The following is a 24,872-nucleotide window of genomic DNA, read 5'->3' on the forward strand; positions in this document are numbered from 1 at the left end:
AATTTTCCTCTAACATGTAGTTGAGTTGAAAATGTTCCAACCCAAGCATGTAAGACAGTACAAGTCATTGCGTATAGTAAAATGGGTACTTCCACTGTACACGAAACAAAATCTAACAAATTGAATAATATAGATTTATCCTCTAACAATATAATTAAATACTATGTTTTGGTAAGAATGGGAGTGGAATGTGAAATGTCAGTCATGAGTCCATTATAGCTACTGCTTCTTTTTGTTGGAATACATTTGGTTTGACTCTCCTACCTTCCATTTCATAGGGATGTACCAAAAGACAGTATCACTGTTTTAGAGGAAAAACAACGGAATTATGCAATGTAGTTGACTGAAGAAAATTAATTCAGACACTCCCATTTACATGCAAAGTAGTAAACGGGGTCTGTGAAATAGAAAGGCAACACATAATACTGAATTTATTTTAGGAGTCTGGTTTTCCCACACGATATACATATGTAACTTAATTCCATAAAATGTTGCTAAAATCAGAGCTATGGAGAATTTAAGAAATTAGACCTTTATAATGTAGTAAGAAACTCATAGTTACATTGGAAAAATAGAAGTTTGGTATATCAATTTATACATGTAAGGCTTATATCAGACATTTGCCAAGGTAGGAACAAGCTACCTGTCAGGTATCAAACTGACCACCAAGTCCAGTCCATTTCAAGCTTGTGCACGTTACACATGTATGTTGTGTAATGTGTTCTATAGGAACTATATAGTATTACATTTCCATTGCTTCCTTTTTCACTATTTAGAAAGTTTACTTTCAATAGTTACATAGGGTATTTTCCTATTTAGACCACAGAAAAATGCGGTTATTCCTTTCCTAGCAGGATCTGTTGTGTAGGTCACAAAGAAGCTGTATGCAGAAGACATCTAACCAAATTCAGGAGTTTTATAGGAAATTAAGTTTCCTCCACATTCTTCCTAAGATTAGTTGTGGTCTGGTGAATATTGTTTAATGGGTGAAGTACAAGGAATGTTCAGTCTTCAACAAAAAGAGTTAAAACACTCAGCAATTGGTCCTACTGAAACAAGTTGTGTAATGTGGATTTTTGTGCAAATCTTCTGAAGGCTTCCTGCCTGTAAATTCAACCCCTGCTACAAAAGGGACTTCAGATGTAGTAATAGAAAAGCTGATGCCAAGTTAGAGCCAAGTATTGCAGAGAGCTCTTGTTTAATCCAACACAGCTGCTGTCAGCTCCTGAACCGCACCAGTACTAGTTCCCTTGTTGCTTGTGGAAGTATACTAAGTAAATAAGATCATGAATTTAACAACAGAAGTCAATATTTCAAAATATCTCCAGGGACAGTAGCTGAGGTAAACCATGCTTAGGAACCAGCCCTTACTTTACCCCCTTGAGTAGAGCTGACTGGCTAAAAACTAATGACATATTTCATTTATGGCATTATTTATCTTAGCAACAATTTGATTTCCTGTAAAGTCAAGGGAAATAGCAGTCCCAGAGTGGAGCCTGGCTAGTCACTTAGCTTCATTAGTTCTGGAAAAAATAATTATGGGGTAGTGCACAAAAAGCAGTGTTAAGCTCGGGCATTCAAAATGGGGCTCCTGGAAGCATCACAGAGCTTCGGTGTTCTGGGCAGTTACTGTGGGTAGAGTAGTATTCCCTTTCATGAGAACAGCATGCTTCAGAAAAAGAAAATGTAACAATTTCCTTCATTTTAAGGCAAAAATACTTTGGAGTCTGGTGCTCAATGAGGAACCTTTACTATTTCTTGAGGGCTGTAGCTGGCATGCAGATCGTTCCCTTAGTTTTGAGCTGCAGTCTGCTTTAGATCTGTTTGGATTTCAGAGATTTCTACAGCTCGCATTGTACAGAGATGTTGGCGTTTGGGTGGATATTCGTTGTACTCTCAAAGCTGGTTGAGACTTTAACCCATAAAACATGGAGAATTAAAATCTTCTATGGCAGAAGGGGGTAAATGCTGTGATGATTAATGGGAGAGCAGCTGGTGGTGGTGACTCCCTACGTCTGGCAGCCTGGTTCCAATCCATCTTGCAGTCCAAGGAGCATGAGGAAGTCTGGTGGGAAAACCAGCCCTTCCCATCTAATTCAGAACTTAGAATAGCAGACTCCCTCTGTTCAGATGAGATTCGAGACAGACCTAAATAATAGCTTTTACCTCTCTGTAGTTCTTGCAAGGGAACTTACAATTAGTTGATGATATAATCAGTTTGTACTTTGTGTTCTTTAGTAATTTTCTTGAGAGGACTTCATCAGCGCGCTCTTAATGTGGAGAAATTGAGGGAGCCATGGAGATGCCATGTCTTGTTAGGTCTTTCTGCCCAACATATTGATGAAAGACAGCCATGTCTGTCTCCTCTGGAGATGTTCACTGGGAAACTAGAAAGAAATGTAAGTTTTCAGCAAGGGTCTTCAGACACAGGTGCTCCAGAATTTAAATCTTTGTTCTGGCACAGGCTCCATCATTTGCATCAAATTGCATTGTGCCTTAGTTTCCCCAGCAGAAGAAATATTGCAAAGTTTGTGGACCTTGCACTCTAAATAAAAAGTCAGCACAGATTACGATGCGGTGTTGTTTTCTAGAACCATATGTGGGAATTATTTTGAGATGTTTAGGAACGGGGCATATTTTAAATGTGTGTGAAGGAACATGTGGCCAGACAAGCTGGAATTTCAGACCTTGTCCATGCCAGATAAAAATGAAGAAAAAAGCAAGCAGCAGTGTGAGTTGATACAAAGTCTCCAACGTGTGTTTGGGTTTTTAAATTTCTGTATTTGATCATCTATATATAATGTCCAGGATCCGCTGGAAATAACAATATTGGAAATTTGTTGTTTTGGTGCATCTTGGCAGGGGTCCGGTGTGGTGCTGGGCACTGATTTATCCACAGGAGTGACCAGGGAAGGTGATGGGAAAGGACAGGACCAACAGCCTAGTGACAGAGGGAAAGGGAGGGGGGCTGTCCTGGGCCAGGGTTCCAAAGGAGGGGTGTATAAACACAGCTGGCTTTCATTCGTGTCATCCAAAACCAGTTTAAGGCAATAACCTGCCAAGGCTGGTGCCAAAGATCAAGGGGCAGAGCCAGAGATCTCTGACTATACAGAAGCTGTGGCAGGGAAAGGGGGCTGCTAATGCTGCTCACGTAGCTGCAAGGGCAAACTTAGCATTCCTTTAAACTCAACTAGAAACTAAACATGAGATGGATTGAAGAAGTTTCTAATTAGAAATGGTGCCCAGAAGCTCTAGCGTTAAGGATACTAATGAAGCTTGGTCTATTGGAAGAAAAGGGCTGTTTCCTCCTCTGAATTTTGCCATCTGTACCGGATCCTACGTTCACTTTGGAGGATACTTCAGATTTCTGACTGGAAAGAAAAGTTCTGCTTTTTGGTCTTTGAAGCAGATGCAGCCAAACGGTACAGAAGGCTGTCTCTTAGGGCTGCTTCATGCTCCTTAGTTCATGTATTGAAGTACAGAGCGTTTCATCCCCCTTACCGAGTGATGGAGGCAAGGATGGAGCCATGGTGGTGCTCTTGGGTAGCAGGACAACACCACACCATGACCTCCTGACTTCTCATCATGTGACTTAACCACTAGGTCACTTTTTTCCCCTGTCTGGGAGCTTTTTATTTAATGCCAAATGTGATTTTCAAGTGGCAGAGGTTTCAGGGTTTGAAGAGGAGCATAACGAGAGGCCAGCTGCTATGCTTTCGCTGTCATGGTAAATGCTATAAAGGAGGAATCTTCACTCATTCTGAAACCTGGGTTTAATTCTCTTCTCATTAGTATTCATACAACATTGTATGGGTCTTCATAGATAATAAGAAGAGTGAATAAACAGCACGTTTGTTTAGGGCGAAGATCAGAGGGGGACGCGGTGCTGAAGACGCCTGGGAAGCGCTGGTGTAGGGTGCAGCGCGGCAGGGCTCCCATGGAGACGGGCAAACAGCCCCCATCCATCTGGAATTCTTTGTGCTGAGGATAATGGGCAGCTGAAGAGAAGGAAAATTGAAGAGGGGAGAGTTTGCAAAGTACTGGACCTTAACGTAATGTCCATGACTAATTGGCTTTTAATTGGCTCTCCTGTTATTGTTATGGAAACTTCTAACTGCAGCAAAACCCACCTGCTTCTGGTGCTAAACAAATCTTTAACTTCAATAACTCCAGACTAATCATAAAATAACTCTGAGGAATTATTTAGCTTCACATTCATAGATCTTTAACTAGTCTCTTTTAAAAGAGAATTACTTGGAGCAGATCAGACAGCTGTGTGAATAGGTACATTGCTCTAAGTATAGTTATACAAACTAAGCTATACTTTTAGAAGTGTATGACTTGTGTTTGTTAAAGGAGGTGTGATTTATTTTTTTATCTTTTTATTATTATTTTTGTACTATTTTACCCAAACTGTGAGAGTTCAGGGAACTCGGAATGGTTTCTGGTTTGGCTTATCCCATACAGGAGGTTACAGAATTTGGACGGTGTGCATATTTCAATTTATTTTACAACTTTTCATTTAATGTTCAGATCAATATGTTTTCACACTGGACCTAAGTGTCTCTGTAGGTTTTCTGAATACATCTGCCTCTGGTGCTGTAAGCTGTGATTACCTCTCCAACAGAAGTTATATGAATGAACTTTCTGTGATCAATCCAGACTTTAAATGCCTTAATCTCAGGTTTTAAATAGCTCGATCTATAAAGCATTAAATATAAATTTTTGCAAGTATGAATTTTTAGTAGCTGTAATAAAGACAACTAAATATCCTGGTTTAATGCTGAAATAAGGAGAAGTTTGTACTTCAAGAGCCTCTATAATACCAGTTACAGTTCTGGGAGGTGTCCAGTTATTGGCTGATGATTTTTGTTACCTTGCCAAAATCAGCATTCTCTAGGACAGAAATAATTTTGCTGATGGCAATGTGTTTTTTTGCAGAATCTTTCAATCTTTCTGCACGTTGTGTATAAACAGGCAAGTCTTGCGATGGTGCTGTCGGATGCAGCAGAGAGGAGCGGTGTTACACCTTGCTGGCTTGCAGTGCTCTTCCTACAACGATTTGAAACGTTTTTGAGACAACACAAACCTCTGTACAGATGTAGTGAAATTGCAGGATAGTACTGTGCCTTTTATTGTCCACGCTGTCCCATTCCGAAGAACCAATTCTGTAAGCTCAGACTGTTTGGGAGAAATTGTTTTTCAGAAATTAACTACTCTTAGTACAGTCTCTAATGTTTGTTCGCCAGCTGCTTTCTTCTTACTCCGCTGCTTAAAACCTGAGATCAGATTAGAAAAATGTTTTTAGAAAAATTTCCTGGGTGGTACTTTGGTGCTTCTGACACTCTCGATTCTCAAAGATTTAGATGCAAAGACCTTCCATTGCATATTGCTTTCCCACTCTGTTTGGATTGAATTTCTCAATTCCAAATGTTTCATAGGCTGTTCTTTTTGGTTTCAGGTAAGCAAAAGTAATAGAAGTAAAGGCTTTTCTAAAAGGCCTTGTATCTTTTTTGTCTGTAGCACTGACTTTAAGAGTTTTGAATCATTGAACATGCTCCAGTCCATGGCCACAAAGAACTATATAAAACTTTGCCAGCAATTGTGAATCTCTGTTTACATCAGGCAAGCTGGCACTGACAGCCACGAGTGGGGTATGGAAGACTGTCCCTTTTGCAGCCTCAGTACGCTCCCTGATAAGGACACTAGCCCAGGGAGTGGTGGCTTTGACATCTAGAAAAGACCAGAGGAGCTTTTGAGGCCTGAAGGAGTACCTAAATACATTTGGAAGAAAACCTCCCTCTTTCTTACTCTCTCTCTCCTTTAGCCCTTGCTTCCTTTCTGCATCTTCTTATACTTGCCTGATCCTATATGCTCAGAGTTGTGCAAGTGCTTGTGCTGTTGTGAACTGGACTTATGAAATGACAGATGTTTAAAATATCTCATCCCTCTAATTTCTGGAGAGACGCTTAGAATTTGGATCAGCGCACAGCCCTAAGAGTTGCATCTTTCAGGGGGTGATGAAATGCAGGGCTGAGACGGGAGCAAGCAGGTGGAGAGCCCTTTTGGTCAGGTTTTACTGCTGCTGGAAACACGCAATTGACTTATACCCCGGATACGTACAGTGGTTAAAATGAGAATTACAGCAAAAGCAGGCTTTAACATGGAATAAGAAAACAGGATTGGGGTAGAGACAAAGGGACAGAAGATGAAATACGCAGAAAAAAAGTGCTTGAGGGCCAGATACTCCCTAATAAAATTTGGGATGCTATGCAAGTTGTTGAAGTCTTGTCATTACTCTCCTATCAGTAAATGTCTGGGAAAACCATCCAGCAATTAGTTTGCACTCCCTCCCCCACTGCAGGTCCGCATGGAGGGTGATAATTTACCGTGCAGTCAGTTGAGGCAGAAATCTATGCAGAGAATGTAGAGAATCTGACCCTGTTGGTGAAAAACACAGATGTCATGACGATCTACCTGATACAAATTTCTGTGTTTTAAGTGTATTTAGTGGTTTGGGTTTTTTAAGCTTCTCAACTTACAAGATGTCAGGAGGGTGCCTTAACCCCTGGAGCACGTGTGTTACAATATGGTTATTGTAAAATCGCAGTCTGTTTTTCCTGTGTGACCTTTACCTCATGGGAGCCAGGGGATGAGCAATTCCTGTGAATGGACAACAAATTTTGAGAGAAGGAAACTTCTGCCAGGAGGTTCCTTTCTCACCTACTGCAGAAGCTACAGGTAGCAAGTCGGGCAACACACGCAGAAACAGGAGGGGTAGTGTCCTTGTTAAAGCAACGAAATGCTCCTTTGAGGAAGCAGATTTTACCCCTGTCTCTGGCAGACACCCTGCGTAATCCTGGGCAGATTACTTCAGTTAGGCTTTCTATGCACTAATTACCGTGTTGCTTGTGTACAGGTAACTGGGTCCTGATTTTTTTCTTTTTCTTAATGGGATTTGAGACTGTGGGACATGAGAACTGCAGCTAAAGCATGGGATCGTGGAAATTACAATTTGTGTGCCTTGCTTTGGAATACTAAGTACTGTGAACATTAAGTCGGGGTAGGCACCTAAAATTAACAGAAAAGTTTGAATGTAATCTTTCTAGTTCGGTATATTGCCTGGTGTATTACGCTGTGATGAGGAGTATACTAAAACCCTAATAATTCATTTTCAATGTATCAGTTAAGGCCACATTTGCAGTTCAGATAAATATCTGCACTGAGCAAGACCCACCTAAGTACAAAACGGATGCTCTTATGCATGGATACACACACCCACGCATGCATAAATTTCTTACAAGTAAATGACTAAGGAAGATGAATTAAAACTGCATGGGCAGGTTTCCTTCTGTGACTTACCGAACACATTAATTTCTGAAATGCAGCTCAACAGTTCTGAGCCTCGCTTTTTAATGTTGTCCTTCACCTTTTTTGGCCTTGAAACTTCAGTTTACCATTATTAATAAAATATTAGTCACTTGGGTGGCTCCATGAAAGATAACATTTGATCGTTGGGCTAAACAGATGAGGTAACTCTAGTGCTTTTACAAATCCTGCACCTAGCAAGGGATTGCATTGCATGGCAGTAGTTCACGAGTATATCCTTGATGAACCAGACTGCTTTTTGCTCCGTGTGGGGTATTCTAAGCTTAGTAGTCACTGTACTGTCCTGAAGAAAATAGATCACTTTGGAATTATGTCACGCAGATACTCCTGCCCATTAATGAATTCTTCTGTGACAAAATAAAGGAAATGATTTCCAGATGTTGTTCCACTGGAATGAAGATCTAGCTAGCAGGGTGTGACAAGAGAGAAGTTCAGATGTTGGCACTGGAAGTCTGGAGTTTGGTTGCACACAATGCAGACCTAAATAAAGCTAGAAAAATTTAAGTCTCACTTGTTCTTGATTGAACTGTTAGCACAGGAGCTATTTGCTAAACCTTGCACAAGATTTCTTGGAAGTCGGAATTAAAAATCTGGATTCGTCTTTTGACCTAGTCATGGAAGTCAGAGATCTGTTGCTGCCTCTTCTTATCTGTTACGTAGCTCTGCTCTTGAGTTTCCCTTCCTTCCATATCAGAACGATTATTTTAATTTAGTATAACTGAAGCTTGTGTTAAGCTGGCAATGTCAGAATTATTCCAAAAGCCCGCAAGATCAACAGGGAGTGCATGGACTTGGGGCTGGTGCTGGCCCCCCCAGTGATGCTAAGCAGCACAGTGGTCTGCATCTTAAGAGATAATACTGAGGGACAGCTGCAGGGCCAGAAGGGCTTCAGCGTTGTACTGACCCCCTGACTACCTGCTGTTGAGTAACAGCATTTCCCTTTTACCCCGATGTGGCTAAGCGTTTTCAGCCCAGAGCGCCAGACACCCCTCGGTGGCCCTTCCTAACAGGCTGTGTGGGTGCAGCGGCAGTTCAGGGGACCTGGCTATGTGCAGCTGGGTTAGGAACATCTCTGCTGTTGGTCTTCACGTGGTGCCATAAGAGCCCTTTTGGCTGTTTTTCCTAACAGCCCTGTCCCAGCTACACCAGAGGAGGGGACCGATGGCATCGCCATGGCTGGGGTCCCGCCTCGTGGCTGCCACCGCAGTGCCTGGCTCCGCACCAGGCTGCTCTCCACAAGGCACTCCACGCTGTGTGGGTGTCCTTTCTCGGGCCAGCATCCTCCAGCCCCACTCTAGGACAGGGCACGGATCCTTCTGCCTGGTGTTTGCTGAAGGCTCCATATTGGTGATACGGTACAAGTGCACTTCAGACAAGTGGCGCAAACAATCTACTTCTCCAGCTTCTGAGGAACTATGGGTCTGAAGGGAGGGTGAAGCTCGTGTGAGAACAGTCTTGAGTGAGAACTTGCTTTTGCCAGGAAAGGTTGGACTACGTGATCCTTGAGGTCCCTTCCAACCTGGAGTTCTGTGATTTCCAGCCCTCTCTGCTTCTATTCAGGCAGATTGTCCCATTGGAAAAACCTCTCTCCGGACACTTTCTGAGATCTCCTTTTAGCCCAGCCCATAAGGAACAGTGACAGAGGAATGTGAAAACACCCCCCACCCCCAACTTCAAATGCATGGGTTGTGTGTATGTTTTCTCCTAAATCTATTTGTCCTTCCCAATCTTCAAACTGTTATTTTTAAGAATTCTCTCTCCTGGTACCCTGACTTGCATTTTACAGAAAGGTGCTTGAAAGCCTACAACCAAAAATGAATAACTAAAATACCATGAGATTCTAAACCACTGATAGCTATAACCAAAATACTTGATATAAGGCATGTAAGCCAGATAAAGAGGAGCAGCAGAGCTGTTGTCCTGTAGACAATTTCCTTCTGACGTTGCATGTATAGCAAACAACTCCCCTTGTGTATTCCTTCATGTAGACGTGTGCTATTTAATCCCAAGGAATCCTTCTGTTATGCCCTGCGTGCTAGAGTGTATGTCAGTAAAGATCAAATGCCCAGTGATCCTTTTAATGTCTCCTGGATGAAGAAGAGCGTCGTTCCTAAACAGAGTCAGGAAGTACTCATCATCAGCAGGGTGGGCATCCCACCAAATTCAACAATTAGAGCTTAAAAACTTAGAGCTTGATTTAAGCTTAAAAAAAATTAATCTTCAAAAAAATTTTGCATTTTAAAATTCAAAAATTAGAGCTTAAAAAAAAATTCGAGACAAAACGCTGTTTTTCAGTTCTCTGTTAGATGTAGGTAAAACTACAGGTATTGCTGAATGTGGTAGAAACTCTGAAAAAGCCTGTTTACCAGCATGTAAATTCCTTTCAGAACATCATAGATGTGGACCCTCATGGATCTGGAGAGACAGAGAGGGAAGGCGGCTCACTTAACGGCAACATCGTGCCTTGAGCTGGCTGCAGTTGGTTCTGCCTGGTGCTCACCAAGCCTTTGGGGAAACGTGGCATTGACATGTGTGGACAGGGAGGCTGCAGCCGTTGGGTTTGCAGCCAGGTTGGGTATTTCTTAAGCTCTCACAGGACAATTGCATCAAGACCTGTCTGGTCATCTGGTCCCACGTGCTCCGCATCGGAGAGCTGCCCCACGGTTCTTGGGGGACACGGAGGAGCCGTGAGCCCTGAGCCCCCAGCACCAGCAGCCATCTGCTGCGAACGTGGGGAAGTCGGAGCTTCCACCTTCCTCAGATCCTGGGTCAGGAAACAAGAATAACAATTACCTCATGGGGCTGTGTTTTCTGTTTCGCTTGAAGTTTGTAAAAACATCCTTAGATCTTTAGAGCGCGCCAAATTAATTACTTTCCTTCCCAAATAAGTCATTTGCCAGTTCATTGAGATCAGAAAAAGTTGTTTAGTATTCCTGCATTTAAGAGGGGCCTAGGTATATTTTGACAGCAAACGTAGCAGCTCCTGTTTTGTCTTTTCCTGGTTATATGGTTGAGTGAGAAATGGTATTTGGAGGCTGAAAGCCAATGACAGGAACGTAACATCATCCTTTGTGTAGCTGCTCCCTGCAGGTAAGGACCGATTTCAGACACCGTGGTTAGCACTGGCTCATCTGCTGTCCCCAGGGGTGGACCTCTGCTGGTCTTAGCAGTACCTCCAATTTCCATAACTGATAAGCCTCAGTCCAAGTGGGTTTGCATTGTATTTATCGCCAACTTCATCTAAGATTAAACTTTACTTCAGGGTATGGTTCATACAAGCTCATTTAACAGCTCCCCTCAAGCTTTTGCTTTATAAACCACTTTTCAGTTTCTGTAATATGATTATACTGTATGGATTTCAGTGATGTTCAACAGCATAAAATCATGATTCATATTCCCCCTCTCTTCTATCCGTTAGAATCATCTGGAATTTGCAGGGTGGGCCACATGCAACATGGCTGAGCATTTGTAGAAAGTCAACATAAATTACTACAAATATTTAGTGGAGGAAAAAAAGGTATAACTAGCTCGTTTCTACCTCTTTCTAAAAAACTAGATGCCATAAATGTAGGTTAATGTATATAAAAACTCCAGGCTTTATAAACGACTTCCACTAGACCAGATACAGTACTTCAAGGGACTACAAGCTAAAATAGTTGAGCAGCTAGATCATAGGAGTAAGTATACGTTAAAAGACATTTAAGAAGTGTAACCTGGGCACACAGCAGGCCAGCAAAGACAGAGACTAAAACTGTAATGACAGTAACATCGGCAATAGCTGGGCAGTGTTGCTCGGTACTGATGGATTATTGGTCACATCTTGATGGTTTCCCATTTCTTGAAATGTTATTGCACTATTAAGGCCAGTTTTCTGGTACCTTGCTCAGATGCATGTATACAACATGATGGTGTCTTTAGACCACAGGACTGTCGGTGTAGGATGTGAACAATGTAACTTACCATAACTGTATATTGTGTCAGTGTAGGGGAATCATGACCTAATCTGTTTGAAATTGGCAGGTATTACTGGGGTGAAAACAGGATCGATAACAGTCTCTGCTAGGAAGAGTTAAACCTACTGTTGTAACTTACACACCACTGATGCTGTACGGCTGGGGTGATGTTCTAAAACTGCTTGTACCTGGATCCTTCGGAGCCACCCAGAGTGGGCTGTATTCCCAATTAATTAGGGCAATGGTATAGTGAAATCCTGCCAGGAGCCCTTGAAAAGAACTATAATATCAGTGATAATAGGACTTCTTTTTGCAGGATGAAGGGGCAGGTAGATTTTATTAGTAACTTAAAACAGCTCTCATTCCTCCCCCTGCTCCATCTCCACCCATTTTTTTCAGCTAACTGAACAGGCAGAAAACTTGATTGAGCAAGTGGTTCCTGCCCTGGAAACTGTATATAGATTATTTAACAAGGGTATCAAAAATCAAAACAAATCCACCTTCTGTCCTCTAAATGTGGCTCAGATTCCCTGGAAATGCTCAGTCATGCAGCAGAATTGTAGTATTTAGGAAGCAGGTTTCACCCAGATTCTGTCGGGCCTAGCAGGCTGTCTGAAACCAGAAATAGGCACTAAATTATGGTGAAATACATTGAGTACGTTTTCTACTTTTGTTTTGAATTTTCTGGCTTCACAGTCTAGAAAACCTATACGTCTAAAGCAAATCAGAGCTGCCTTGAAGTTAATTGAAGTGATGCAAAAACCCCAGTTCTGAGAGTGATTCTGTTTGGGCTGCTGTATGCTTGAGGTATTATAGAACTTAGTAGCATTAGGTTATTAAAAAAGGGATGTTGTGTAGGTAAGATCTTTAATCCCAGGTGGCTCAGTGCTGCTGTGCCTTGCTCCCTGGATAGCGGCCGGCCGTACGTGGGCATCGCGGGCTGTGGTGCAGCCCTGCGGCGCCTCTGGGGTAGCAGAGCTAATAAACGAGGCGAAGGAGAGAGGGGCAGATGGAAGTCGTTACTAGGAAAATTCCTTGTAGGAAGGTTAGGTAACTGGGCTTCATGCTTTTCTAATCAACATTACTCTGTATTATCCTAACAAAAGGCTTTGGCTATTTGCTTCTCTTTTATTCCCCCACCCCCCTCTTTTGTGGTGGGGTTTTTTTTTCTGTGTGTGTTTTGTTTTTTTTTTAAGACAATGCTTAATTGCAGGGTTTTCCCTTTTAATTGGACTCCCCTTCCCGCAGCAGCCCCACTGCATCTGGTGGGGGGTGCATCTCGGTGGAGGGCTGACGTGTGTCCCCCCCCAGCACACAGCGCTGCTCACGCCGTCTGCAGCCCCCACCCCCACCAGCAGCCCCACGGCAGGCAAAGGGGATGCTTTTGGACAGTCTTACAGGTATTCAGAAACAGATACTTCCTTTTGTTTTCATAGAGTTTCCTCAATAGATTTCCACAGGAAAAGAGGGAAATCTGTATGAAAAACAGGAAGCGGCTCTCAGAAGTTCTCTGTAACACAGCGCTAGGAGGAAGACTTAAAATAAACGCGGTTGTTTGACATGGTAGGTGATCCCAGTTCTATGATCTTACTGTAAAAACAATGATCAAATTTAACATCCTACGGCTATAGTGGAATTAAAAACCCCAGACATTTATAAACATGTATTTAGCCTTTCATTTTTGTTGACAGTAGGCAACTGATATTTAAGATTCTGCAACCAGGTTTTTATACCATTGTTTCTATTTCCACTTTATTGCCCTGGGCAACTCTTCTGGAAAACTTCTCATCTGCCTCAACCTTGGATGAGATCCCAAACTTTCTAACGCTGATCCATTCCTCTTGCATCCAATAAGAGACTTAATCTTTTCCCTCAGCTTTTTGATGTTCTAGAATACAGTTTCAAATCCTGAGATTTACATATTAGAAGGAAGACAGGTTAGGATAAAATATGACAACACTTGACATGCAGAAATACTTGTTAATGAAAACCTTCCAGAAATTTCACACTGAAATTCCTTTCTGATCCATCTTCAAATTCCCCTGAAGTTTCAAATGTGTGATGGAGAAGTTGTTCTGACTTTTTCTGCAAGCAGTGAAAAGGGAGGGGGGCGCCTGTAACACCCCGCCTCAAAAGCAAGTCCAGTCACACTAGGAAAATGTTGCCGCTGATCGTGGGCTGCACCAAGATGCTCATTATAGCCCACGCCATCTTAGCGGGTGGAAGTGGCCCATTAAAAACTGGGGATGTAGCATGTGGGATGACAATTTTTTGAGGAAGACAGCCTTACATCTGAAAATCCTTAAAATCCTTGAGAGGAAATTTGAGCTTCATTTTAACATCTCTTTCTACATTTAATAAAGCCAAATGTCAGGAAGAAGATGGATTCAGCTTTCGCAGTGTGTTGCTTGTATTTGAGAACGTTAGGGATAATATATTCTGTGCTCACTTCTAATACAGAAACAGGTAAAAAATGAAAGCAGAACATGTTCCTGAGTTCTACTGCTAGGTTTTTAGTAACTAGAAACATTATGTTTCAAGAGATACATGAAATAAAAGTTCAACACCATCGCAATCCAAAAGCATCTAACCCAAACCTGTTTATCCATACTGCTTGGCTGGCCATGCTGCTTTTTTAATTTTAAAGCTACGCTAGCTACGTACCAGAATTTCATGGAAACATTTCAAGCATGGCATATTCTACTTTTTACAATTTGCACTAGAGTGAGTGTAAAAGGCTTTGTAAATCTGAAATAGTCCCGTGGAAACTGGAGCAGAAACAGGACTGATAGGCTGCTGTGTTTCTGGGTTTCTTTTGGCTCAGTCCCACAACAAAGCCTGATGGGTTTTGTTTGCTGCTTGAGATAAAACTATTGAACAGACCGGTGTTTGTATATATACCTCACACAGAATCTAAAGATACTATTTCATCTGAGAAGATAGACTAAAAAAAATCCCCAAACCAAACAGGAGAAACAGTTGTAGGTCTTTGTAGTGAAGGTAGACTTCCCATGGTTTTGTTTTCTCTAGATGCTTTGAACAACTAAATGGGGGGAGGAAGAAAGAAATTGGTGTAGTCTGTGCATGGGGTGACGCTATTGCATTTTTGAGCTGGGAGAGATCCCTTCTCCCTCCGAACTATCAGTTACGGTTTTTAAAATGATCTTGGCTGTACTTATTACTTGAAGGGGCTCCCAACAATCCTTTGTTACGTGGTCGCCTGCTGCCCTGCGGTGTGCCATGCTCAGTCACTGAGAGAGGCTCTAACAATCCTCCAGGTGAATTTGTATATGCTGTAGTGATTAGGCTGGCAACAGCTAAAGGTGGGGTTTAACGTGCTCTGTCTGCATTTTTGATTATAAATTCCTTGAAATGGGGCAGGAGTACATTAAACGTGATATATCTGGAGGGTCATTGAAGAAAAAAAAGATGCTGGCAGTAAACTAATCCAGCTGTACACTTGTGTCCTTGAAGGATTAATGACAGCATCCCACGAGCATGCAGAAGTCTGGTTTGCATTAGCAAAGGCTCATTGAATTGCATTCATCCTGACCAGAACTGGGATATTTAGGATAAATACTGCTTATTTTCAGGTCCCTGTCCTACTGAGAATAGAAATGACCTTAGTTTCAGATGTAAAGGCCAGTATTAGTGCTTGTTAAAAGTTAATGCTTAAAAAGTGACAAGTTGCAGATTTGATAAAAGGTCTAAGCTGTTGTTTTTTTTTTTTTAAATAAATCATAGCATCCACCCCTGCAACAACTGGTGCATAAATTTTGTTTTTCAGCAGAAGCGTTTGTTTAAAACACTAGGTCATTCCCCGACCTCTAGTTAAAACCCAAACACATCATTAGTAACAGAAAGAAAGGATATATCAAGTGCAGAGCTATTTCGCATGACGTGGTTTTAAAGTCATCTGAAACTGCCTCAAGGAGCCTTCAGGTGTCTGTACCAGCGATGACAGGGCATATGGCAGTGAGATTCCTGGCAGCTGCTTTAATAGTTGTTATTTAAATACAGTTATCAGAATAATGGGGAATTTAGGCTCTTGGGTCTGTAGTAGTGTAGCAGGGACATGATGGCACGCATACAAGTGTTCCCTTAAGACCTCTGTTTACTTCAGTTCTTAGAAAGGCCATGCAGGATCAAAGGTTACTTCAGCGCATTATCATTGCTGTTTAGCAAAGGGCTTAGCAAAATCGTGACCTACCGCAGGACTTCAGTGCCTGCCTTTATTCCAAAAGTTTCTGTATGCAGCCTTTTCCTCAGGTCCAGGCAACATGATTCTGTGGAAATGTTTCAGTTGCTGTATTTTCCAACCTAGACTGTGTGAGATTCTAGGAAACAGGGTTTTTTTTTCTGGCTGCATGCAATTTGACATCGACCGTCGACTTTTATTTGGCTGAATGTATATTAAACTTCCCCGTAGCGAATGGTACCTGTGTGCAGGACGGATGGCTGGGCTGTTAAAACAAGAGCTGCTTGTTTAACGGGTCTGCTCTGTGCCGTCACGCTGCTGCTGGTGACTAACCCATGTCTATAGATGGAGGCAATGGCAACATTGCTCACTGTATCTCATCTTCCCAGAACCCATCTGGTAACTCAGCAGAGCCATAGCCATCACATCTGAAATTTTAGGGTCTATTACTTCTGCAGCTAACTGTTTTCAGAACCAGCAAAGAGAGCCCATGGTGACACCATTGCTCATGAAATAATGAGGCTGTGCCAGCACATCCCAGTCTGAGGGAAGTATACTACTGGTGTGGACAGGATTTATGCGACTTTCTCATGGTAACATCAGTGTGACCTTCCTTGGTAACTCAAAGGGGAAACTGGTACCTCCGTGCTTAGGAAATTGTAATTGAACTCTGCTGCTGTCATATTATTTTGGCTCAGAACCTGGAGATCAAATAGAGGTTTACCTCTAGTCTGCTAGTGCTACTACTTCAAAGAAATATATTGTTTTCCTGTATTTCACATCGCCTATGTGAGGGAGAAAAAAAAAAGCCTAAGCTGCAGAAGGACTGAGGATTTCCCTGTACAACTCCAAAGGCAGAGGCATGACTAACGTGGCATTACTACTCCCTGAACTTGTACACTCAGAGTATTCGTGAATACATCCATCGAAAACATGTCCTTGTTTGTCTGCCCACTGTGCCAGGTGTTTGGCAGGTACAAGCTTTTGTGAGTTAAAAGGAGTGATCAAATGTTTACAAACCCCAGAACGATGTGATGTTCACCTGGGTCCAGTTTTTGATGTGTTCTAAAATAGCAAACAGTTTTCTGAAGGACTGTTTCAATTTTAGAAGCGACTTGAAGTGGAGGTTATTTATCAAGTTGAATGAGGACCCAGTTATTATGGGATTTTCAGTTGCTCCTGTAATAAAAATGGTGATTAGATTTCTGCACCTTCTTAAACCAAGAACTCTACAAGTTGGAGCTTCATCACGTAGAACCCAAATTTGATACAATTAAAATGGTATCGGTGGCTTGATTTAAGCCACTTGGAGCCTGATTTGAGTACGATTCATGATGTTACATCACCATTCTGTAAAATAACAAGTTACCAAAATCCAAATAAAATGTAAGGCTTGTGTTTAAAATGTATTGATCTTTAAATGGATATAAGACAAGCTCTTACAATGGGATTTCTCTTAATTCTACATAAAAACCGTAGGGAGTGATTAATACTCAGCGGATTCTTCTAGTGAGAACTGGAATACCCCATGAGTTTTCCAGTCTTTTTCAAGTTAATATGCAACAGTAGGGTGTGGAGAGAAATGCTTATCACTTTTGGAGATAAATTTAATGCACTTACATTTGATCCTAACCTTAGGTACAGCTATACAATTTATTTCATTAAAACATTTCTTTCTTTTCCCTTAAACATTCAGTTGTCAGGCCAAGGACAATCATGCCACCTATTCTTGTTTTATTCTATTCTTGCTTGTGTCTTCCCAGGGACTGATCTATTCTGTATGTGGCTTTTTTTTCTTTATATAGAAGACAATGGATATAAGAACTTAGGATCAACCACACTATGCTTAAGAGTTTCTCCTTGCCCTGTCTCTGACGGGGAGATACAGGGGATGCTTCACAACAGCAATGCAGCGCAGAGCAAGCCCGGAGCAATCTCTTCCTGGGTCCCAGTAATCAGCGCCTCGAAATTTCCACACGCAGATTGCGCACGTGGACTCCTGTGGTGGTTTAACGGACAGGTAAAAGCTTGTCCTTATAGACACAGAAAAGCTTATCTGAATATTTAAATGGTTTCACAGAACCGTATCATTCATTTTGACAGCATCGCGCCTCCCTGTTGGGAACGGTATTGTCGTGGCTGGTTTTCCCTGGGCGCTGGCTCCCTTGGAGCGTGCCCAGCGTGGGTCGGAGCCCACCGCGGGCGCAGCCGGAGCGATGCACGCCGAGCGAGCGGACAGACCGCCTCCACTTCTTGCAGCGTAACAAAACCAGGCTGTGCTCCTCCTGCCCGATGCGCTGGAAGGCCCCGGGGGTCTTGTAGAGGATTTAGGAAATCACGTTTACTCTTTCTGAGCTCTGTCTATCGCTGCAGTTCCCCTGAATTGGAAAGGCTGCATCTGAGCAGAGTTTTGCTTGCAGAATAGCCTTTTTTTCCAAGGGTGGGATTAGTTTTGTTGGCCTCTGTGCAGAAAACTGAATTTTGGACTATAGTTACAGTGCTGCCCTGTTCAGCACTGCTGCTGTTAGTGACTTCTCACCTCACCACATTATTACAAAAGAAAGTGTACACTGAAAATTCTTAACGCATTCATGAGATGCCAGTTTGAAAGATACTCACTTTCTATGCCTTAAAAACCTTCCCAATGATTCAGTGCCCGTAATTTTACAATTTTTTGGGTTTTGTTTCTTTATTTTTAAATAATATGCATAATGGTTGTACTGCCTCCAGCAGCTGCATCTTCTGTGGAACCATCTGAGCTGCCTCGCCTGGCGGGGCTGGCGTGGGGAGGGGGGTTTACTTATTCTTTCTGCTGCTGGTGGGCTGCAAGGATCGGCAGGACCTGGGGATGATTAGACTCCAAACGGTACCTGATGTTCTCCAAGAGACTCTCTGACCCTCTGTGAGAAATGCTGAAATCAAAGCAACATCCTTTTGAGGAACGTATTTGACTTATCTTCAAGATGCATAAAAACGTCCAAACTTTGAGTGTAACACCAGTACAGTTCTCAAACTGCCATCAGACTGACCTCATCCAGTGCATGGGCTCATTTCCTCAGCAATGACTCTGGAATCCAACTTTAGGTTAGTTTAACTATGTGCTTTTTCATTCCCTGTGGGTCTGTGGCCAATTGAAAAGTGCTCTAGAGACTGATTTTAGCATCATATACAAAACCTACTGGAAAACATATTTAAGTTTTAGTACAGCAGCCCATGCTGTTACGTATTTATACTTATTTGCTAGCATAGCACCTATAACAATGGAAAGAAGTTAGAAGCGCAACACAATCCATAAAGGAAAACTTTGCGGGGATTTGACCTGCAGCTTTGTGAGCTGATAAAACATGGTTTATTTTTTAAAAATAAATTCCCTGAAGGGGGAAACTACAGTGCAGTGTTTACAAAAATGATGAATTCTCCTTCTAGAATAGAATAGTTCAGTCGGAAGGGACCTACAGTTATCATCTAGTCCAAGTGTAACTCTTCTGAATTATTATTTGCTTTTTAAAGTGTCTGTATTTGATATCCGTGATGGAGTTCTCTAGAATTCACAGCATGGAGTTTTCTCCAAGACATATATTGACATGAATAGATTTTAAATGAGATTTTTCTTAATAATCTAACCAAGTACTTTCATCATGCTCCTTTATCACACATACATTTATCAGGGACTAAAATATTCAGGATAAGGCCTGTGTTTTGTATCTTTGGTTCTGGCAAGTACACAGTAACTCTGTAAGAATAGATTTTTGAAATGACAAACATTAACATCAGGGTTCAAAACATACATAAGTCCCCAGCCACATTTACACAGAACAAAGTGCTAAGATTTATTAGGCAAAGTTACTTTCTTATCTTGCCATTTAAAACAGAATAGTTAGTATTCTGGTAACATCAATTGTTACAGTGGTTGAAGTAAATCTAATAGTACAGTTGGAGTGGTTGTAATATATTAATAAAAAGATGGGAGCAGCAGCACTATTTAAAATCAAATTCTTTGTATTGCTAAGCAGCGCTGTTGGTCTAGGTTTGAATGGCTGCTTCGCTCGTGAATATGAAGTGAATAAGGCAAGTGCTCCGAATGTATGCCAGACATTTAATAACTTGTTTACTATAATCCGCTTCAGCTTTGTGTTCTCCAGGATGGCTGTCTCGGTCTGATCCGCTTCCATTTGTACAGTCAGGTTATTCTTATACCCTCGCAGGGGTTTTAAAGGAGAAGCGGATTCCCCGTTAATATTCTTTGGAACCTCCTCACTCCTTTTTTTGATGGGACACAATGTTGTATTTCTATCTCAGGACTACCTGGCTAGACATGCGAAAAATCCCTCTTTCGAGGGTTATAGAACACAGTTTTCTCTCTGTGACAGCCCCAGCAGTGTGAGAAACCAAGTTAGACTTGCATGGATGGGCAGATATCGGTGAGGCACTTGCATATGCACGGTGGATGTAAGGTATCACGCCACCCTCTATCGAACAGAATCTTTACTATTGCATGTACATATGCACATAGCAAGTCACTTGGAGTGAAGTGAGGATATGTGAACAGAGAAACACTGGCGTATAGACAGCTGCAAACAGCATGAGGGCCAAATAAATTTAAGTATTAACGTACGTATTTTATTTCTGATGAATTTACAGTATTTTGACAAAGCTCTGCTTGCCTCCAGATCTCTGCCTGTGCTGATAACCACCGGGCCTACACGCTGGTGTAACTGAAACGGATCCCTTGTAGGAAAATACTTGTGCCAGCGTGTCAGAAACCCTAAGCCTAGCTTTTCAGATTAAATTTTGCCGTAGGCATAAAATGATAAAAAGGCTCTTTGCAATATTGGTACGGCTGTCTCTTGCACAAAATCTGACATCTGCGTTGAACAGCGTGTCCTGGCTTCCACCTGGGCAGGGAACCTCTGGTGCTGGGGTGGAAATGAATGAAGTGATTTGAGAGGGGACAAGAGGCATCCATCAGGCAAAGCCCAGGGTGTGAAAGCACAACCTAAAGGTAGGGACTTGTGCAGGGATTTGTCATCCTAGATTTTGGTTGGACTCTTCAGTTATCTAATCCTGTATCCTACTTGATGTCCCACAAGCAGATGCTTAGGAGCGTGCAAGACACCTCGTGCTAGGTGGCTAACAGGTGAAAATTTTTGTCTAGAGCCAAGAGTCAGACTTTGTCTCTCACTGAAACACAAGGTGCAGAGATTTTCCAAAATTCTAGCTCATGTTTATCAATAAGAAATTCTTCTTACCAGAGAAATAAGCCTTTTTAAATCTTGCTAATCGCCAGGTATCAGTGATACTTTGTAGCAACCACCTCTCGTTTAGTTGCACAAAGAATTAAATGGCATCTGTAAGCTTGTAGTTCAACGTTTGCTATCCTAAAGGTAATTGTAGAACCATTAACTGAGGTGAGTAACAGCTGCCTACTTCTATGGTCATTATAATCTGACTTTTTAGATTGGGAAACTGATATATGAAGGAAAAACACCAGATTCTTCAAAAGCTGTTGTCTGAGGTCTGAGTTGGGGCTGAGCTTAGACATGGGCCCTCTTCAGCTGCCAGTGTGTTGGGTAAGCTTGGCCCCAGGGCACTAACCTCGGGCTCCTGCAGGGGAACACACGGTGATGCTAGAGATGCTCCTAAAATCAAACTACGTTTTGCTATTTTATGTATGTTAAGTTCAAGGAGAATACCTGTATATACATTTCCCCTGAAATTCATGTACCCTGTTGCATCCTCAGCCCTTCCCTGCCCTACGCTCTTCAGTGTGTGTGTAGATTTGCTTGGTGACTCAGGTAGGGATGCCATCTTGCTATTTAATATCTGTAAGAGCGGTGTGGCTTTTGGTTTTGGTTGTTCGGGTTTGTTGTTGTTGTTTTTAAATTGGTATTTCAGTTGCTTTCTAAATCCATGTAACCTTTCATCAAGCTAAGCATCTTGCGGGAAGGTGCTCCCCAGCTTGCTTTATCTGCTGCGTAGGAACCACTCTTTCTGTCTGCTTTGAACCTGCCTCTTGCTTCCATTGGATGACTTACAGTTCCTGCACTGGAAGAGACTGAACAATTCTTCCTATTAATCTTCTTGATCTTGATAAAAATTTTATAGACTTTTTTCACTCATCTTTCCTCAGCTATCTCTTTTCCACATCTGCAAGTGCCTAATATAGTTTCCGTGCCTTTTTTCCACACTTGCTGCCTTTTCTATGCCTTTTTCAGTTTTATTCTGTTTTAGGTGAAAGGTTCATAATTTCCCTTTTCTGATACAAATGTTCTATAAATGTACATAATGGTTTTCTTTGTTCTCTATTCATTTCCTAATAAATTTTAAAATTACATTGGCTTTCCTCACTGCAACTCAGCAATGAACAGATACGTTCCTAGAGTTATAAACCTCAAAGATATAATTCCTGAGCAGTTACGCTAAGCTCAGAGTCTATCACTGTATCTGTTCCACTGGGGCTGTTGTTTGGGGCTGGTTGGTTTTTTTGTTCCCCCCTTGCCCCCAAGCACATCAGTTCTCACTAAGATGGTAAGTGTCACCTGCCACCATCCCATCACTCAGTATCCTAGATCATTCTGCAGTTCTTCACAGCTGATCCTGGTTCTTAACATGCGGAGTAATTGGTATTTTTAAAAAATCTTTTCATTATTATTTTATCTAAAAATCAAATGATAATCACATTAACGTAGCTTTCCTTACCATGTGATATAAAGCATATTTCTCCAACTAAAACACAGACCAAACAAAAAAAAGTTTTCACGCACTAACCAAGGCAGGCTACTAGTCATGGTTAGGATCAGAATAAAACTGAAGTTAGGTACCCAGCTCCCCCCCAAGACTGGATATTCTGATCTGAATCCGAGCTTTGTGATACAGTTGCACTTCCAGTTGAGATATGAATCAAATTACTGAGGTAAAACTTTGCCGTGTTTGATTCCAGGGTTAATTTAGACTTGCCTTTGAACAATCATCTCTCCTGCAGTGTTTTTAATGAGATAGAAACATCTTGATTCATCATGGGTTTTAATATATGACAGGATACTTTTTTTTTTTTCTTAATATAAAAATCTATTATGGATGTCATCCACTAAGTACATTAACAATACGTGCAGTATGTATTTGTTTAATTGAAGGTGGAGGGGAAGCCCTTTAAACATCAGGATACACAACCTAAGGCACAAACTCCTTTACACCTGTTCTGCAGCACTCACCTCTGACCTGGTACTTTGGGTATTATATTCTAGGCCAAATCGTCGTTTTAGTTTGATCTATAAAGTGATGGAAAAAATCTAGCATTTTTGTAAACATGGCAAAGCAGCATATGTTCCCAGGGTCCTGGGAGGACTTTTGTCTTTGAAAAGTTGCTTTATTTTAAGCTTGGTTAAAACACAGAAGAAATGTTCAGAAGCATTGGTTTGCTTAACTTCACAAAAAATAATAAACACCTAAAAGTGAACTTGGGCCTCTGTGTGCTGAATTGATGGATAATTCATAAGCCTGCTTTTAAAAACAATACACTACACACCGTTTTCTGTCTGTATTTCAACAGCTCTCCCAGTTCACATCCATCTCGCCTATCACGAGCGCTTGTACCATTCTCCCTCCAACACAGAACTTAATTAAAATCACCCATTCTTGTGGCCAGAGTTAAAACTTTGCTTTGAACCCGTGCTCTGACCCTTTCTGCAGCCTGACCAATGACAGTTCGGATCTTCCTTGCACTGGTGGTCCTGCTGATCCTGTTCCCTTTGACCACAGATATACACCCTCGGGTTACAGTTAATTTTATGCATGCAGGGACCCTACGGGCTGTGTTTAGAGATGGAGAAGGCAGGGCATCTGTCCTTCACCATGGCTGTTCAAGCACCAGCCTCTGTCCTAACGAAATCCAGGAAACCAGCAGCTGAGCATCGCCTGCTGCCTCCCAACAGCCTCTCGTTCTGCTTTGTGCAGACCCCGCGGGCCCATCGCTCGTCCTGGATGCTTGATTTACACTTCCATTCCCTGGGTCAAAAAACAGGCTGGCGAGGGAGGAAGGCTGAAGGAAGGTGACGCTTTGACAGCTCCTTTTTCACAGTAATGAGCAGAACTGCTCTTTCTTTCCCCGCTCCTGCCCACCGTGGCCTTTTCTTTAGACCTGTGTGACGGGAAGAAATTGCCGGAGCAGCTCCAGGGGCCGGCAGGAGGTTCTGGGGGGGCTCTGCCTAGGGAGCCATGGCTTTGCTTAGGGGTTATTTTCTGTTTGTTTCGTCTATATAATGACAGGTGGATGCAGATTAATAGAATTAAAAGTTTTGACTGGAGCACGTGAGGCAGTGAAGCATCAGTCACTTCCCGGTGACTTCGGTACCATGCGTCATGCTCGCTCCCACAACAGAACTCCGTTAATTTAGCCTAATCCATGGGAGCCTGCCACAGAAAAGCTCACTTCTTGGAAGGGGAAGAAATAATTGCTACCTTTCCAGCATTAATAATCTTCCGTTCTAAAAAGAACATTGTTTAATAGAGAGGTAATTTAGATTATCAGTAACCTGTATCCTAAATAGAAGAAAAGATTTGTTTGATACAAGACAGTGCTGTTTGCAGAAGCAGAGCCATAACTGATAACGCTGGAGAACTGCAATTTAAGTATAAATTATTTTTGGGGCTTCACAACAAGTGCCAGGCCTTAGGGATTGATAGTTTCTCTGATTTATACAAAGTACAGGTCTATACACTTCAGAGCTCTCAGGATTTTAGACGTTTAATCATGATTATTTGATGTGAATTCTGAGCTTACATTGTTCACATAGTGCATAATATTTACCCAAAAAGCTTTAAATAAATGTTTTTTAAAGTTTCCTCTTTTAAAATGTATTCGAAGCACCATTTGGAAACCGTAGATCATGATGAACAAAAAACCCCAAACCAAAGAGAGCAAAGGTGGGTAACAACAGGAGAGGGAGAAAAGCAGCAAGCGTAAGATTGACAGCACAAGAAGAGACTCAGTATATAATTCTAGTGTATAGAGATCAATCATAACTTTTCTGAAAGATGCCAACCCCCTGGCTACACTGAAAAGGTCTTTCATTCCAAGTCAGCGCCTTCACCCGGGAATATCGTACCAGTGGCGGTAATATTTCACAGCCAGAAGTCTTCTCCTGCAAAACCAGGCACACCACGGGCAGGGCTCCAGCAGCACAGACATACCGGCTTTCCAACCATGTCAGCTAAGAGCATCCTTTTGGGGTTTTTTTGTTGTTGTTCTTTTTCCTCTCCTAAAAGAATTGTCCTGGGGACTGTGGATAGGATTGGAAATTAAGCAGAGCTATGTATGATCATGAATGGAAATA

The 24,872-nt window shown here is 41.9% G+C and overlaps 2 protein-coding genes across 3 annotated transcripts in view; one reads left to right on the forward strand and one right to left on the reverse strand.

The window, feature by feature from the left end:
• Positions 1 to 24,872, reverse strand: part of EFCC1 (EF-hand and coiled-coil domain containing 1) — a 61,278-nt gene that overhangs the window by 23,367 nt on the left and 13,039 nt on the right. The gene's annotated exons all lie outside the window — the stretch shown is intronic.
• The window catches only part of CFAP92 (cilia and flagella associated protein 92 (putative)), a 90,257-nt gene that overhangs the window by 11,360 nt on the left and 54,025 nt on the right, over positions 1 to 24,872 (forward strand).

The sequence above is a fragment of the Falco cherrug genome, chromosome 4 (assembly GCF_023634085.1).
Source record: "Falco cherrug isolate bFalChe1 chromosome 4, bFalChe1.pri, whole genome shotgun sequence".
In the NCBI taxonomy this organism is placed as follows: Eukaryota; Metazoa; Chordata; class Aves; order Falconiformes; family Falconidae; genus Falco; species Falco cherrug.